Here is a 15,844-nt window from a genome sequence, read left to right on the forward strand (position 1 = left end):
GACCATAGCTTGCTTCAAGCCGACAGTCTCTGTGGGATCGACCCTTACTCATGTGAGGTATTACTTGGACGACCCAGTGCACTTGCTGGTTAGTTGTGCAGAATTGTGACAAAGTGTAATTCACGTTTGAGAGCTCCAAGTCTTTGGCGCCATTGTTAATGATCACAATTTCGTGCACCAACAGACTAATCGAGGAACATGCATATACTTATTGACTTTCCCATTCAGTACCTCATTTCAAAAAATAAAGAAAGGCAACCGGCCATATCACCATTGAATTAAACAATTGTACCCAACTAGATGGCTAAACAAATCACAATAAATCCAAACTTTACCTGCACCTCCTCTAGTATTTATTGCGAAAGAAATAGGTTCGTGCTAGTGACGAACCCAAAGCCGAATTTCTTGCGGTACTTTGTTGCGAATTGAAGCAACCCCTGCAATGTCTAGGGTTTCAAATATGTAAGGCCCTTCGAAAGTTACTTTTAATTAAAGACAATAAAACATCTGGATTGACTATGGCAGGTTGAAATAAAGCCAAACAGCCTTTATACGAGCAAAAATATGACAACATACCATCCTAATATCCCCATGCGCAACAGTAATAGCATCACCTATGTGCCTGTGTGCAGAGAATGTATCCATCCATGACTGAATTGGCAATGTGTTAAACCATAGGTCTCTTGCGAATGATGTTGCATGCTCCAGCGAAGAGAACGGGGAGGCCTCAACCATCGCCTTGCAAAATAAGATGCTAGAGGCTACAAGAAATCGGTCCCCCTCTTCCAATTTCCTTGGCAACTCCGATCATGTCAGCCAATATATAAAGTCAATTACAATCTAGTAACATCCTAATAAATTAAATAAATTGAGGACAAAATATGTTAAAAAAAATAACATGTTCCAGGTAAATTAATTGTAAATAAAGAGCAATATACATCAAGTGTTTCCATGTTCTAAAAATCTATTATATGCTAGTTCCTAATTAATAATTATGCAATTTTATATCCCTCAACAGTGCTATACATGGAAAAATAGTGCACATGTCCTAAATTAGTATCTGAAGACATCTATATATAGGCAGCTTCTTCGCAATTATCGATGGCATCAGTGGTTGGTTCCTCTAAATCGTCGTCCCATCTCAATGACAAACCTTCGACATCAAACTCAACCAACCCAGTCAGAATCGGTTGGGGAGAAAGTTCGAACTGACACTGTCCTATGTCTTCAGCCATTTCAAACATGTCCCTTGGGTTCACATGGACTACCACACTCCATTTTTTATCAGCGTCATCCTCCACATAGTATACTAGGTGAGCTTCAGATGCAAGAATGTATGGTTCATCGTCTTCTCGAACACTGGTATGAATTAGATGGGAGAAGTTAACCACTGTGTGTCCCAAAGAGTCTTGTTTTATACCTCTGCCAGAGGTGGTGTTTGCCCAGATACATCTAAACAAGACGACTGTGAACTGACCACTGTAATTTAACTCAATGATGTCCAAGAGTTTTCCATAATACGAGACGCCACCAACAGCAACATTACTGTCGCGCTTGCTTGCATAACTCCTAGTGTCAGAAGTGACATACACCCCCCACTATTTTGGGTTTTCAACCCTTCCTCTCTCGATAGGATTCTGAATTTAAATCCATTTACGTTGTAAGATGTATAGCGGCTAGCTTGAACATTGGGCCCACATGCAAGCCATTGCAATTCGTTCGGGTGCATGGTGCTTCCCAATAGAACCTGGCAGTTGATAAATTACCTGTTTCATGATCTTGGAATACAAAAAATATGACACCATTTGAATATGTAAATGGATAAATGATACCAGGATTCACCTGACGCTTGAACCAATCGGGAAATTTTCTGTGCACAACACTGTCTATGTGAGACTGGGACCTTGTCCTACTTCATAACTTTCTCTTTGTGATCACCCTAAACTCACTGGAAACGTCACAAAAATTTCATGTCAGGTTCTCCAACTATAGAAGTTCATACAAAGTCGATACTTTCAAATGCACTTACTCAATATATTTTTCCACGGCCAGGAAATTGACCAATACATGACGGTGAGCTTGGAATTTTTCAGTTGGTGTGAGGGTGTAAAAAGAAGCAGCCCCGACCGCCTTTCCAACCTCGGGGAATGACGAGCGGATAATTTATACGCTTTTTGGCATTGTTTTTAGTATGTTTTTAGTAGGATCTAGTTACTTTTAGGGATGTTTTCATTAGTTTTTATGTTAAATTCACATTTCTGGACTTTACTATGAGTTTGTGTGTTTTTCTGTGATTTCAGGTATTTTCTGGCTGAAATTGAGGGACTTGAGCAAAAATCAGATTCAGAGGTTGAAGAAGGACTGCTGATGCTGTTGGATTCTGACCTCCCTGCACTCAAAGTGGATTTTCTGGAGCTAAAGAACTCAAAATGGCGCGCTTCCAGTTGCGTTGGAAAGTAGACATCCAGGGATTTCCAGAAATATATAATAGTCCATACTTTGGCCAAGAATAGACGATGCAAACTGGCGTTCAAGGCCAGCTCTCTGCCCAATTCTGGCGTCCAGCGCCAGAAAAGGATCCAAAACCAGAGTTGAACGCCAGAAATGGATCAAAACCTGGCGTTCAACTCCAAAAATGGCCTCTCCACGTGTAGACTTCAAGCTCAACCCAAGAACATACCAAGTGGGCTCCGGAAGTGGATTTATGCATCAATTACTAACTTCTGTAAACCCTAGTGACTAGTTTATTATAAATAGAACTTTTTATCATTGTATTAGTAGTCTTGGTTACTCCGGTTCCCCTCTGGGGCCGAGACCAATGAACTCCATTATCACTTATGTATTTTCAACGGTAGAGTTTCTACACTCCATAGATTAAGGTGTGGAGCTCTGCTGTCCCTCAAGGATTAATGCAAAGTACTACTGTTTTCTATTCAATTCATCTTATTTCGCTTCTAAGATATTCATTCGCACTTCAACCTGAATGTGATGAACGTGACAATCGTCATCATTCCCTATGAACGCGTGCCTGACAACCACTTCCATTCTACCTTCGACTGAATGAGTATCTCTTAGATCTCTTAATCGGAATCTTCGTGGTGTAAGCTAGAATGATGGCGGCATTCAAGAGAATTCGGAAGGTCTAAACCTTGTCTGTGGTATTCCGAGTAGGATTCAATGATTGAATGACTGTGACGAGCTTCAAACTCGCGATTGCCGGGCGTAGTGACAGACGCAAAAGGATAGTAAATCCTATTCCAGTATGATCGAGAACCGACAGATGAATAGCCGTACCATGACAGGGTGTGTTGACCATTTTCACTGAGAGGATACGATGAAACCATTGACAAGGGTGATGCCTCCAGACGATTAGCCGTGCCGTGACAGGGCATTTGGATCATTTTCCCGAGAGAAGACCGAAAGTAGCCATTGACAGTGGTGATGTATCACATAAAGCTAGCCATGGAAAGGAGTAAGACTGATTGGGTGAAGATATCAGGAAAGCAGAGGTTCAGAGGAACGAAAGCATCTCTATTCGCTTATCTGAAATTCTCACCAATGATTTACATAAGTATTTCTATCCCTATCTTATTAATTATTATTCGAAAATACCATTATCAATTTATATCTGCCTGACTGAGATTTACAAGGTGACCATAGCTTGCTTCATACCAACAATCTCCGTGGGATTCGACCCTTACTCACGTAAGGTATTACTTGGACGACCCAGTGCACTTGCTGGTTAGTTGTGCGAAGTTGTGAACCATGGTATTGGCATCATGTTTTTGGCGCCATTACCAGGGAAAAAAAGAGCGATGAATTTTACATAATCAAAGTGTAATCACAACTTCTGCGCACCAAGTTTTTGGCGCCGTTGCCGGGGATTGTTCGAGTTTGGACAACTGACGGTTCATCTTGTTGCTCAGATTAGGTAATTTTCTTTTTGTTTTCTCTTCAAAAAATTTTCAAAAATCTTTCAAAATTTTCTCCTTTGTTTTCGAAAAAAAAATTTTAAAATAAAAATGTTTTCAAAAATTTTATAATTTTATTCAAAATTTTTAAGAATGAATTCTAGTGTTTCATAACGTATGTTGAAGCCTGGTTGGCTGTAAAGCTACGACTGTAGGGCATGTTAGACGTGTCATGTCTGAATTACATACTAAAGCTTGGCTGGTTATTAAGCCATGCCTGACCCTTTGATTGGAGCTTTAGACTAAAGAGCATAAGATTCCTGGAATTCATATTAAAAATTTTAGAATCCTTATTTTTGTTTTTCAAATAATTTTCGAAAAAAAATACAAAAAAATTAGAAAATCATAAAAATCAAAAATATTTTTTGTGTTCTTTTTTTAGTCTTGAGTCATGTTATAAGTTTGGTGTCAATTGCATGTGCATCTTGCATTTTTCGAAAATTCTCATGCATTCATAGTGTTCTTCATGATCTTCAAGTTGTTCTTGGTAAGTCTTCTTGTTTGATCTTTGCATTGCATGTTTTGTGTCTTTTCTTGTTTTTCATATGCATTCTTGGATCCTTAGTGTCTAAGCATTAAAGAATCCTAAGTTTGGTGTCTTGCATGTTTTCTTTGCATTAAAAATTTTTCAAAAACATGTTCTTGGTGTTCATCTTGACATTCATAGCATTCTTGCATGCATTCATTGTTTTGATCTAAAAATTTCATGCATTACATCATTTTACTTATTTTTCTCTCTCATTATTAAAAATTCAAAAATCAAAAAATATCTTTCCCTTTTTCTCTCTTAAAATTTCGAAAATTAGATTTGACTTTTTCAAAAATTTTTAAAATCTAGTTGTTTTCATGAGTCAAATCAAATTTTCAAATTAAAAATCTTATCTTTTTCAAAATCTTTTTCAAAAATCAAATCTTTTTCAAATTTTTTAGTTATTTTTGAAAATTTCAAAAATATTTTCCAAAATTTTTTTCTTAATTTTACATCATAATTTTCGAAAATAACAATAACAATTAATGTTTTGATTCAAAAATTTCAAGTTTGTTACTTACTTGTTAAGAAAGATTTAAACTTTAAGTTCTAGAATCATATCTTGTGATTTCTTGTAAATCAAGTCATTAATTGTGATTTTAAAAATTCAAATCTTTTTCAAAAACTAATTTCTATCATATCTTTTCAAAAATATCTTCTTATCTTATCTTTTTCAAAAAAAAAAAAATTTGATTTCAAAATATCTTTTCTAACTTCCTAACCTCTTATCTTTTCAAAATTTGTTTCAACTAACTAACTAACTTTTTGTTTGCTTCTTACCTTTTTCAAAACCACCTAACTAACTCTCTCTCTCTAATTTTCGAAAATATCTTCCCTCTTTTTCAAAATTTCTTTTTAATTAACTAATTATTTTAATCTTTGATTTTAAAAATTTTTTTCCGAAAAATTACTAATTTTTCTCAAAAAACTATTTTCAAAAATCACTAACTCTTTTTCAAAAACAATTTTCCAAAATTCCCTCTCTCTCTTTTCTTCTCCTTTTCTCCCACTCACCTAAAGGGAACCTCTATACTTGGGTAAAAAGGATCCCTATTATTATTATTTTTCTGTGCCCTCTTCTTTGTCATATGAGCAGGAGCAAGGACAAGAATATTCTTGTTGAAGCAGATCCAGAACCTGAAAGGACTCTGAAGAGGAAACTAAGAGAAGCTAAATTACAACATTCCAGAGAGAATCCTTCGGAAATTTTCGAACAGGAAGAGGAGATGGCAGCCGAAAATAATAATAATGCAAGGAGAATGCTTGGTGACTTTACTGCACCAAATTCCAATTTACATGGAAGAAGCATCTCCATTCCCACCATTGGAGCAAACAATTTTGAGCTGAAACCTCAATTAGTTTCTCTGATGCAGCAGAACTGCAAGTTTCATGGACTTCCATCTGAAGATCCTTTTCAGTTCTTAACTGAATTCTTGCAGATCTGTGATACTGTTAAGACTAATGGAGTAGATCCTAAAGTCTACAGGCTCATGCTTTTCCCATTTGCTGTAAGAGACAGAGCTAGAATCTGGTTGGACTCTCAACCCAGAGACAGCCTGAACTCTTGGGATAAGCTGGTCACGGCTTTCTTAGCCAAGTTCTTTCCTCCTCAAAAGCTGAGCAAGCTTAGAGTGGATGTTCAAACCTTCAAACAGAAAGAAGGAGAATCCCTCTATGAAGCTTGGGAAAGATACAAGCAGCTGACCAAAAAGTGTCCTTCTAACATGCTTTCAGAATGGACCATCCTGGATATATTCTATGATGGTTTATCTGAACTATCAATGATGTCATTGGATACTTCTGCAGGTGGATCCATTCACCTAAAGAAAACGCCTGCAGAAGCTCAAGAACTCATTGACATGGTTGCTAATAACCAGTTCATGTACACTTCTGAGAGGAATCCTGTGAGTAATGGGACGCCTATGAAGAATGGAGTTCTTGAAGTTGATACTCTGAATGCCATATTGGCTCAGAATAAAATATTGACTCAGCAAGTCAATATGATTTCCCAGAGTCTGAATGGAATACAAGCTGCACCCAACAGTACTCAAGAGGCATCTTCTGAAGAAGAAGCTTATGATCCTGAGAACCCTGCAATAGCAGAGGTAAAATACATGGGTGAACCTTATGGAAACACATATAATCCATCATGGAGAAATCACCCAAATCTCTCATGGAAGGATCAAAAGCCTCAACAAGGCTTTAATAATGGTGGAAGAAGTAGGTTTAGCAATAGCAAGCCTTTTCCATCATCCACTCAGCAACAGACAGAGAATTTTGAGCAGAATCCATCTAGCTTAGCAAACTTAGTCTCTGATCTATCTAAGGCCACTGTGAGTTTCATGAATGAAACAAGGTCTTCCATTAGAAATTTGGAAGCACAAGTGGGCCAGCTGAGTAAAAGGATCACTGAAATCCCTCCTAGTACTCTCCCAAGCAATACAGAAGAGAATCCAAAAGGAGAGTGCAAGGCCATTGACATAAGCACCATGGCCGAACCTGTAAGGGAAGGAGAGAACGTGAATCCCAAGGAGGAAGACCTCCTGAGACGTCCAGTGATCAATAAGGAGCTTCCCTCTGAGCAACCAAAGGACTCTGAGGCTCATCTAGAGACCATAGAGATTCCATTGAACCTCCTTATGCCATTCATGAGCTCTGATGAGTATTCCTCTTCTGAAGAGAATGGGGATGTTACTGAAGAGCAAGCTGCCAAGTTCCTTGGTGCAATCATGAAGCTGAATGCCAAATTATTTGGCATTGAAACTTGGAAAGATGAACCTCCCCTGTTCACCAATAAACTAAGTGATCTGGATCAACTGACATTGCCTCAGAAGAGACAGGATCCTGGAAAGTTCATAATACCTTGTACCATAGGCACCATGATCTTTAAGGCTCTGTGTGACCTTGGTTCAGGGATAAACCTCATGTCCCTCTCTGTAATAGAGAAACTGAGAATCTATGGGGTGCAAGCTGCTAAAATCTCATTAGAAATGGCAGACAATTCAAGAAAACAGGCTTATGGACAAGTAGAGGATGTGTTAGTAAAGGTTGAAGGCCTTTACATCCCTGCTGATTTCATAGTCTTGGACACTGGAAAGGAAGAGGATGAATCCATCATCCTAGGAAGACCTTTCCTAGCCACAGCAAGAGCTGTGATTGATGTGGACAGAGGAGAATTGATCCTTCAATTGAATGAGGACAACCTTGTGTTTACAACTCAAGGATCTCTCTCTGCATCCATGGAGAGGAAGCATAAAAATCTTCTCTCAAAGCAGAGTCAACCAAAGCCCCCACAATCAAACTCTAAGTTTGGTGTTGGGAGGCCACAACCAAACTCTAATTTTGGTGTCAAACCCCCATATCCAAACTCTAAGTTTGGTGTTGGGAGGTCTCAACAAAGCTCTGCACATCTGTGAGGCTCCATGAGAGCCCACTGTCAAGCTATTGACATTAAAGAAGCGCTTGTTGGGAGGCAACCCAATGTTTATTTATCTAATTTTATTTTTGTTTTTCATGTTTTCTTAGGTTCATGATCATGAGGAGTTACAAAATAAATATAAAAATTGAAAACGGAATCAAAAACAGCAGAAGAAAAATCACACCCTGGAGGAAGCACCTGCCTGGCGTTCAACGCCAGAACAGAGCATGGTTCTGGCGCTGAACGCCCAAAATGGGCAGTGTCTGGGCGCTGAACGCCCAGAACAAGCATGGTTCTAGCGTTCAACGCCAGAAATGGCCAACAAATGGGCGTTGAACACCCAAAATGGGCACCAACCTGGCGCTGAACGCCCAGAGTTGCGTGCAAGGGCATTTTGCATGCCTAATTTGGTGCAAGGGTGTAAATCCTTGACACCTCAGGATCTGTGGACACCACAGGATCATCTCAGGATCTGTGAATTCCACAGGATTCCCACCCACCTCACCCTCTCTCTCTCCATTCATGATCATCCCTTCTGTTCTCCATTCACCACTCACATCCATACACACATCCCTTCATCTCCTCCATATCTTCTTCTTCTTCTATTCTTTCTTCTTTTGCTCGAGGGCGAGCAACATTCTAAGTTTGGTGTGGTAAAAGCATAAGCTTTTTATTTTTCCATTACCATTGATGGCACCTAAACCTCTAAAAGAGGGGAAGGGAAGACAAAGGCTTCTACCTCCGAGTCATGGGAGATAGAAAAATTCATCTCAAGGGTCTATAGCTCAGTGGTAGAACATGTGGCTGCAAATCAAGAGATCCCTGAGATACCTCAGGGGATGCACTTCCCTCCATATAAATATAAGGGAGCAAATCAACACCTCCCTAGGAGAATTTAGTTCCAATATGGGACAACTAAGGGTGGAACATCAAGAGCACTCCATCATCCTTCATGAAATAAGAGAAGATCAAAAAGCAATGAGGGAGGAGCAACAAAGACAAGGAAGAGACATAGAAGAGCTCAAGGACATCATTGGTTCCTCAAGAAGGAAACGCCACCATCACTAAGGTGGATTCATTCCTTGTTCTTATTTCTTCTGTTTTTCGTTTTCTATGTTATGTGCTTATCTATGTTTGTGTCTTCATTACATGATCATTAGTAATTAGTAACTTTGTCTTAAAGTTATGAATGTCCTATGAATCCATCACCTCTCTTAAATGAAAAATGTTTTAATTCAAAAGAACAAGAAGTACATGAGTTTTGAATTTATCCTTGAACTTAGTTTGATTATATTGATGTGGTGACAATGCTTCTTGTTTTCTGAATGTAAGCTTGAATAGTGCATATGTCTTTTGAAGTTGTTGTTTAAGAATGTTAAATATGTTGGCTCTTGAAAGAATGATGACTAGGAGACATGTTATTTGATAATCTGAAAAATCATAAAAATGATTCTTGAAGCAAGAAAAAGCAGCAAAGAGCAAAGCTTGCAGAAAAAAAATAGGCGAAAAAAAATAGAAAGAAAAAGCAAGCAGAAAAAGCCAAAAGCTCTTAAAACCAAGAGGCAAGAGCAAAAAGCCAATAACCCTTAAAACCAAAAGGCAAGGGTAAATAAAAAGGATCCCAAGGCTTTGAGCATCAGTGGATAGGAGGGCCTAAAGGAATAAAATCCTGGTCTAAGCGGCTGAACCAAGCTGTCCCTAACCATGTGCTTGTGGCGTGTAGGTGTCAAGTGAAAACTTGAGACTGAGCGGTTAAAGTCAAGGTCCAAAGCAAAAAAAGAGTGTGCTTAAGAACCCTGGACACCTCTAATTGGGGACTTTAGCAAAGCTGAGTCACAATCTGAAAAGGTTCACCCAATTATGTGTCTGTGGCATTTATGTATCCGGTGGTAATACTGGAAAACAAAGTGCTTAGGGCCACGGCCAAGACTCATAAAATAGCTGTGTTCAAGAATCATCATACTGAACTAGGAGAATCAATAACATTATCTGAACTCTAAGTTCCTATAGATGCCAATCATTCTGAACCTCAATGGATAAAGTGAGATGCCAGAACTATTCAAGAGGCAAAAAACTATAAGTCCCGCTCATTTGATTGAAGCTATGTTTCATTGATAGTTTGGAATTTATAGTATATTCTCTTCTTTTTATCCTATTTGATTTTCAGTTGCTTGGGGACAAGCAACAATTTTAAGTTTGGTGTTGTGATGAGCGGATAATTTATACGCTTTTTGGCATTGTTTTTAGTATATTTTTAGTAGGATCTAGTTACTTTTAGGGATGTTTTCATTAGTTTTTATGTTAAATTCACATTTCTGGACTTTACTATGAGTTTGTGTGTTTTTCTGTGATTTCAGATATTTTCTGGCTGAAATTGAGGGACTTGAGCAAAAATCAGATTCAGAGGTTGAAGAAGGACTGCTGATGCTGTTGGATTCTGACCTCCCTGCACTCAAAGTAGATTTTCTGGAGCTACAGAACTCAAAATGGCGCGCTTCCAATTGCGTTGGAAAGTAGACATCCAGGGCTTTCCCGATATATATAATAGTCCATACTTTGGCCAAGAATAAATGATGCAAACTGGCGTTCAACGCCAGCTCTCTGCCCAATTCTGGCGTCCAGCGCCAGAAAAGGATCCAAAACCAGAGTTGAACGCCAGAAATGGATCAAAACCTGGCGTTCAACTCCACAAATGGCCTCTCCATGTGTAGACTTCAAGCTCAGCCCAAGCACACACCAAGTGGGCCCCAGAAGTGGATTTATGCATCAATTACTTACTTCTGTAAACCCTAGTGACTAGTTTATTATAAATAAAACTTTTTATCATTGTATTAGTAGTCTTGGTTACTCCGGTTCCCCTCTGGGGCCGAGACCAATGAACTCCATTATCACTTATGTATTTTCAATGGTAGAGTTTCTACACTCCATAGATTAAGGTGTGGAGCTCTGCTGTCCCTCAAGGATTAATGCAAAGTACTACTGTTTTCTATTCAATTCATCTTATTTTGCTTCTAAGATATTCATTCGCACTTCAACCTGAATGTGATGAACGTGACAATTGTCATCATTCCCTATGAACGCGTGCCTGACAACCACTTCTGTTCTACCTTCGACTGAATGAGTATCTCTTAGATCTCTTAATCGGAATCTTCGTGGTGTAAGCTAGAATGATGGTGGCATTCAAGAGAATCCGGAAGGTCTAAACCTTGTCTGTGGTATTCCGAGTAGGATTCAATGATTGAATGACTGTGACGAGCTTCAAACTCGCGATTGCCGGGCGTAGTGACAGACGCAAAAGGATAGTAAATCCTATTCCAGCATGATCGAGAACCGACAGATGAATAGCCGTGCCGTGACAGGGTGCGTTGACCATTTTCACTGAGAGGATACGATGAAACCATTGACAAGGGTGATGCCTCCAGACGATTAGCCATGCCGTGACAGGGCATTTGGATCATTTTCCTGAGAGAAGACCGAAAGTAGCCATTGACAGTGGTGATGTATCACATAAAGCCAGCCATGGAAAGGAGTAAGACTGATTGGGTGAAGATAGCAGGAAAGCAGAGGTTCAGAGGAACGAAAGCATCTCTATTCGCTTATCTGAAATTCTCACCAATGATTTACATAAGTATTTCTATCCCTATCTTATTAATTATTATTCGAAAACACCATTATCAATTTATATCTGCCTGACTGAGATTTACAAGGTGACCATAGCTTGCTTCATACCAACAATCTCCGTGGGATTCGACCCTTACTCACGTAAGGTATTACTTGGACGACCCAGTGCACTTGCTAGTTAGTTGTGTGAAGTTGTGAACCATGGTATTGGCATCATGTTTTTGGCGCCATTACCAGGGAAAGAAAGAGAGATGAATTTTACATAATCAAAGTGTAATCACAACTTCTGCGCACCAGGGAACATAGTTGCACTCTCATCAGGCATGAGTTCACGCGGTCGATCGTCAACACGCAATGGTCGATTAATCCTACTCTCGACATTATCTAGGTACCTTGAACAGAATACGAGAATCTCCTCAGATAAGTATCCCTCTGCATTTGAGCCCTCTGGTTGTGATCTATTACGCACGTACTGTTTGAGACGGCATAGGTACCTTTGGGAATATACACGTGTCATAAGCACTGATTAAAAGCAAAATAGATAATTTTATTTGATAGTTACCGTTCAATTGGGTACATCCACCGATAATGCACTGAGCGACCGAGACGTACCTCCTCGACCAGATGCACTGTCAAGTTAACCATCACTCTGAAGAAAGAAGGAGGAAAAATCATCTCCATGCAACACAGAGTATGAACCACGTGATCCTGAAAGAGGGGAAGTTGTTGAGGGTCTATGGATTTGCTGCATAATCGGCGAAAAAAGGATGATAAATCTGCCAGGACAGAAGACACTGGGGCAAGCAATGCATTCCTTAACGTGATTGGAAGTAGATATTCCATTAGAATGTGACAGTCGTGGCTTTTCATGCCCGACAACTTGTGCTATCGTAAGTCCACACAGCGGAAAATGTTGCTAGAGTATCCATTTGGAAAAACGACGTTCTTGATAGTCCTTAGAAAGAGCTCCTTCTGTGGATTGGTTATAGTAAAGATGGCAGATGGGTACTTTCCGTCTTCCCGTGGCCACAAATCATGCTTGATTCCCATCGCCTGGAGGTCTCTTCGAGCTTTAATGTGGTCCTTAGACTTACCTTTCTCATTTATTATGGTGAAAACTATGTTGTCACAGACATTCTACTCTATGTGCATGACATCAAGGTTGTGACGCAATCCATTGTTCTCCTAATATGGCAGCTCAAAGAATATACTCCTCTTCTTCTAAGGAGTCCGTCTTGTACGGCAGTTTGCTGTCCGCGTGTCCTTTTCCCCGTAACCGATTGCACCTTGCCAAGTTGGACATGCACACCCTCTAACTGCCGGACAATATCTCCACCAGAGACTTTGATAGGTGGACCTCTATCCTCTATCTTTCCATCAAAGGAGTACCGATCTTTTCTGTATTTGTGGTCATGATTTAGAAAGCGACAATGACCCATAAAACACCATTTCTGGCTGTGTGTGAGCTGGTTAGTTTCAGCATCCAAATTGCACGCAGGACAGGCTCTCCCACCATACATGTTCCACCCAGATAAGTTGCCCAACCCTAGAAAATCACTGATTGTCCACATCAGCGCAGCATACATCTTGAAGGTTTTTTTCTTGACTGCATCATAAGTTTCAACACCCCTCCATAATTGCTTCAACTCGGTGATCAACGGCTTTAGGTACACATCTATGTCATTTCCAAGCATTTTAGGACCAGCAATAATCATAGAGAGGATAAACGAAGTAGATTTCATGCAAATCCAAGGCGGCATGTTATACGGAATAAGAACCACGGGCCAAATTGAGTACTTCGAGCTCATGTTCCCAAAAAGGTTAAAGCCATCACTGGCTAATGCTAGGCAAACACTGCGTGGATCACGAGAGAAGTCGGAATATCGTATGTCAAATGACTTCTATGCCTCGGCGTCCCTTGGATGCCTATACATACCATCAGAGTTAGGACCTCTCTTATGCCATAGCATGTCAACGGCTGTCTTACTAGACATATATAACCTCTACAATCGTGGAATAAGGGGGAAGTAACGAAGAATCTTCGCTGCCTGTGGTTTGCCATTCTTCTTAACAACCATCTTGATCCTCACCCTAGAGTTCTTCTTAGTCTTATGCTTCCATCTCCATCTCCCACACTGCTTGCATTTGGTCAGCTCTTGGTCGTTGCCCTGGTATAGCATGCAGTCATTTGGACATGCATCTATCTTCTTGTACGTGAGACCTAGTTTTCTTATGACTTTCTTAGCATCGTGAAAAGTGGATGGAATCCGGGCATGCTCAAAGGCGTCCCCGAGTAACTCCAAAATCATTCCGAAGGCCTTATCGCTCACTCCGCACATGGACTTTATGTGATATAGCCTCACCAAAAAAGACAACTTAGAGAACTTCGAACATCCTGGGTATAACTCCTGCTGCCCGTCTTTGAGTAGGTCGTGAAAGTTGCGGATCTCTCGACTAGGTTCGTTCTATAGTTAAGGCAACTCATCCATAGCACCGCCGTCATGTTCATTCTCTGAGTCTTCTTCATGGCCGGGAAGTCCTGAGAAGTTGAATGCCTCGTGGACCATATCAAGTATCGGGGAATTGAAATTTTGTTCAGAATGATCTTCTTGTCCATCACAAGAGCTCTCGACCCAGGGTCTCTCACCATGATGGATCCAAAATGTGTAACTAGACGAGAAAGGATTTATCACCAAATGATCGAACGCATCCTCTTTATTTTGTAGGAGGCGGAACCCACACTTCGGACATGGACAACGTATCATCCCATCGGACGATGCATTGGCAAATGCAAAATCTAGGAATCTGGTCAAACCATTCCTATATTCTGTACCAACTCGCGACTTTGAAATCCAACTCTTATCAATATCCAATTTAATGAAAAAATAGAACGACGACACATAGTAAAACAAAGTCAGAGCACGAGAAAAAAGTAAATAATTAACACTTGATATAGAATAGGAGAATAACTCTTAAACCGAATAATAAAACACACATTTACTAGCATACAGGATAATACACAGCTAACAGAAAAATAAAAGAAAATTGCTTACTCATTGAATAATTTTGCACTTTCAAAAAAAATTACTGAAAGAAAGAAACTCTGGTCCAATGCCAAATATTTGAAATGAAAAATAAAATTCCTTCCTTAAAAAAGAAAAAGAAAAAGAGGTATATTATATTAATCTGAGAAATAATAAAATGATAAATTAATATAGTATTACAATATATTAGGGGGTGTTCAAGTTCAGTTGACCTTTTTATGTTTAATATTTAATTCTTAAAGAATCAGTTGAAGTTCTTATATATTAAAATTACGGAACTGAAATTATATGAAATCTGACTGACCCATTAATTATATCAAATAAGAACACAAGATATATAATGAAATAAATGAAGACTTCATTTGAGTATGGAATAAATATGATTGACTCATTATTTTGTACATCTTGTGAGGTTGTAATTATCTTCAACTAACTCCTAAGCTATTAACTGTATATTATTCAAGAATTTCATAACCAATAATTGCTTTCTTTCTTTCATTTGTTCAAGCATTTGCTGGTATAGTTCTTAAAAAATTCACATTAAAATTAGTTAGCAAAGCAAAACTATAAGCCATCTTTGTTAACGGGCCAAGATTAACTATTTGGATTCAATGTACCTCCAAAACCAGATATTGAAGTATTTTAAATTCATCACTATTTTAAAGTTCGATAGACTTATAATGTATAAGCATTTCTTAAATAGTTTTAGATGCAGCTTAATGATGAAATATAATATATAAAAAATAATTAAATGTTTCAACTTTTAACCCACCTGAAGAGAACAAGTGTAAGCTGAAGGAAGCTTTGATTCTGGAGTAGGAGCTGTGAAGTTATCGGATAATATAGCTCCAAGGACTGTGATAAGTCTAAGTCAATGTTATCAAACTGAAACAAGCAGAAACATGAAAATATTAATGTGTGAACAGTGATATGATACATATCACAGTCAATGCACTAATCATTTATGCATAATTTTCAACCCCTTTGAATTGTAAGTACCTATGCTAAAGTCATATGGTCATCAAGCAATCCTATAATAACTGCAGTATATATGAGAAGAATAATAAATTTATAGATTAAAAGGGAAGAAGATTGTGTAAGGAGCACATTTTGTAGCATAAGAAAAAGGACTAGAAAAAAATTAAATAATGCATAGGAGGACAATCAATAATATTTAAAAAATAAACTTTAGGGAGAAAAAGAACTTAATTAAGTTTAAAAGTTCCATCAGAATAATATATTATATGGAAAACATTATTTT

General features: G+C 38.7%; 1 non-coding gene and 1 pseudogene across 1 annotated transcript; both read right to left on the minus strand.

Moving 5' to 3' along the window:
- Nucleotides 1-1,070: 1,070 nt before the first annotated feature.
- Nucleotides 1,071-14,546, minus strand: LOC148579780 (uncharacterized; annotated as a pseudogene).
- LOC148579781 (small nucleolar RNA R71) lies at nt 6,123-6,230 on the minus strand. The gene has a single exon (XR_015896851.1). It is a non-coding gene; the product is annotated as a small nucleolar RNA R71 (small nucleolar RNA).
- Nucleotides 14,547-15,844: the final 1,298 nt, after the last annotated feature.

Source organism: Arachis ipaensis, chromosome B10 (assembly GCF_059453495.1).
Source record: "Arachis ipaensis isolate K30076 ecotype BB chromosome B10, ASM5945349v1, whole genome shotgun sequence".
NCBI classification, from domain to species: Eukaryota; Viridiplantae; Streptophyta; class Magnoliopsida; order Fabales; family Fabaceae; genus Arachis; species Arachis ipaensis.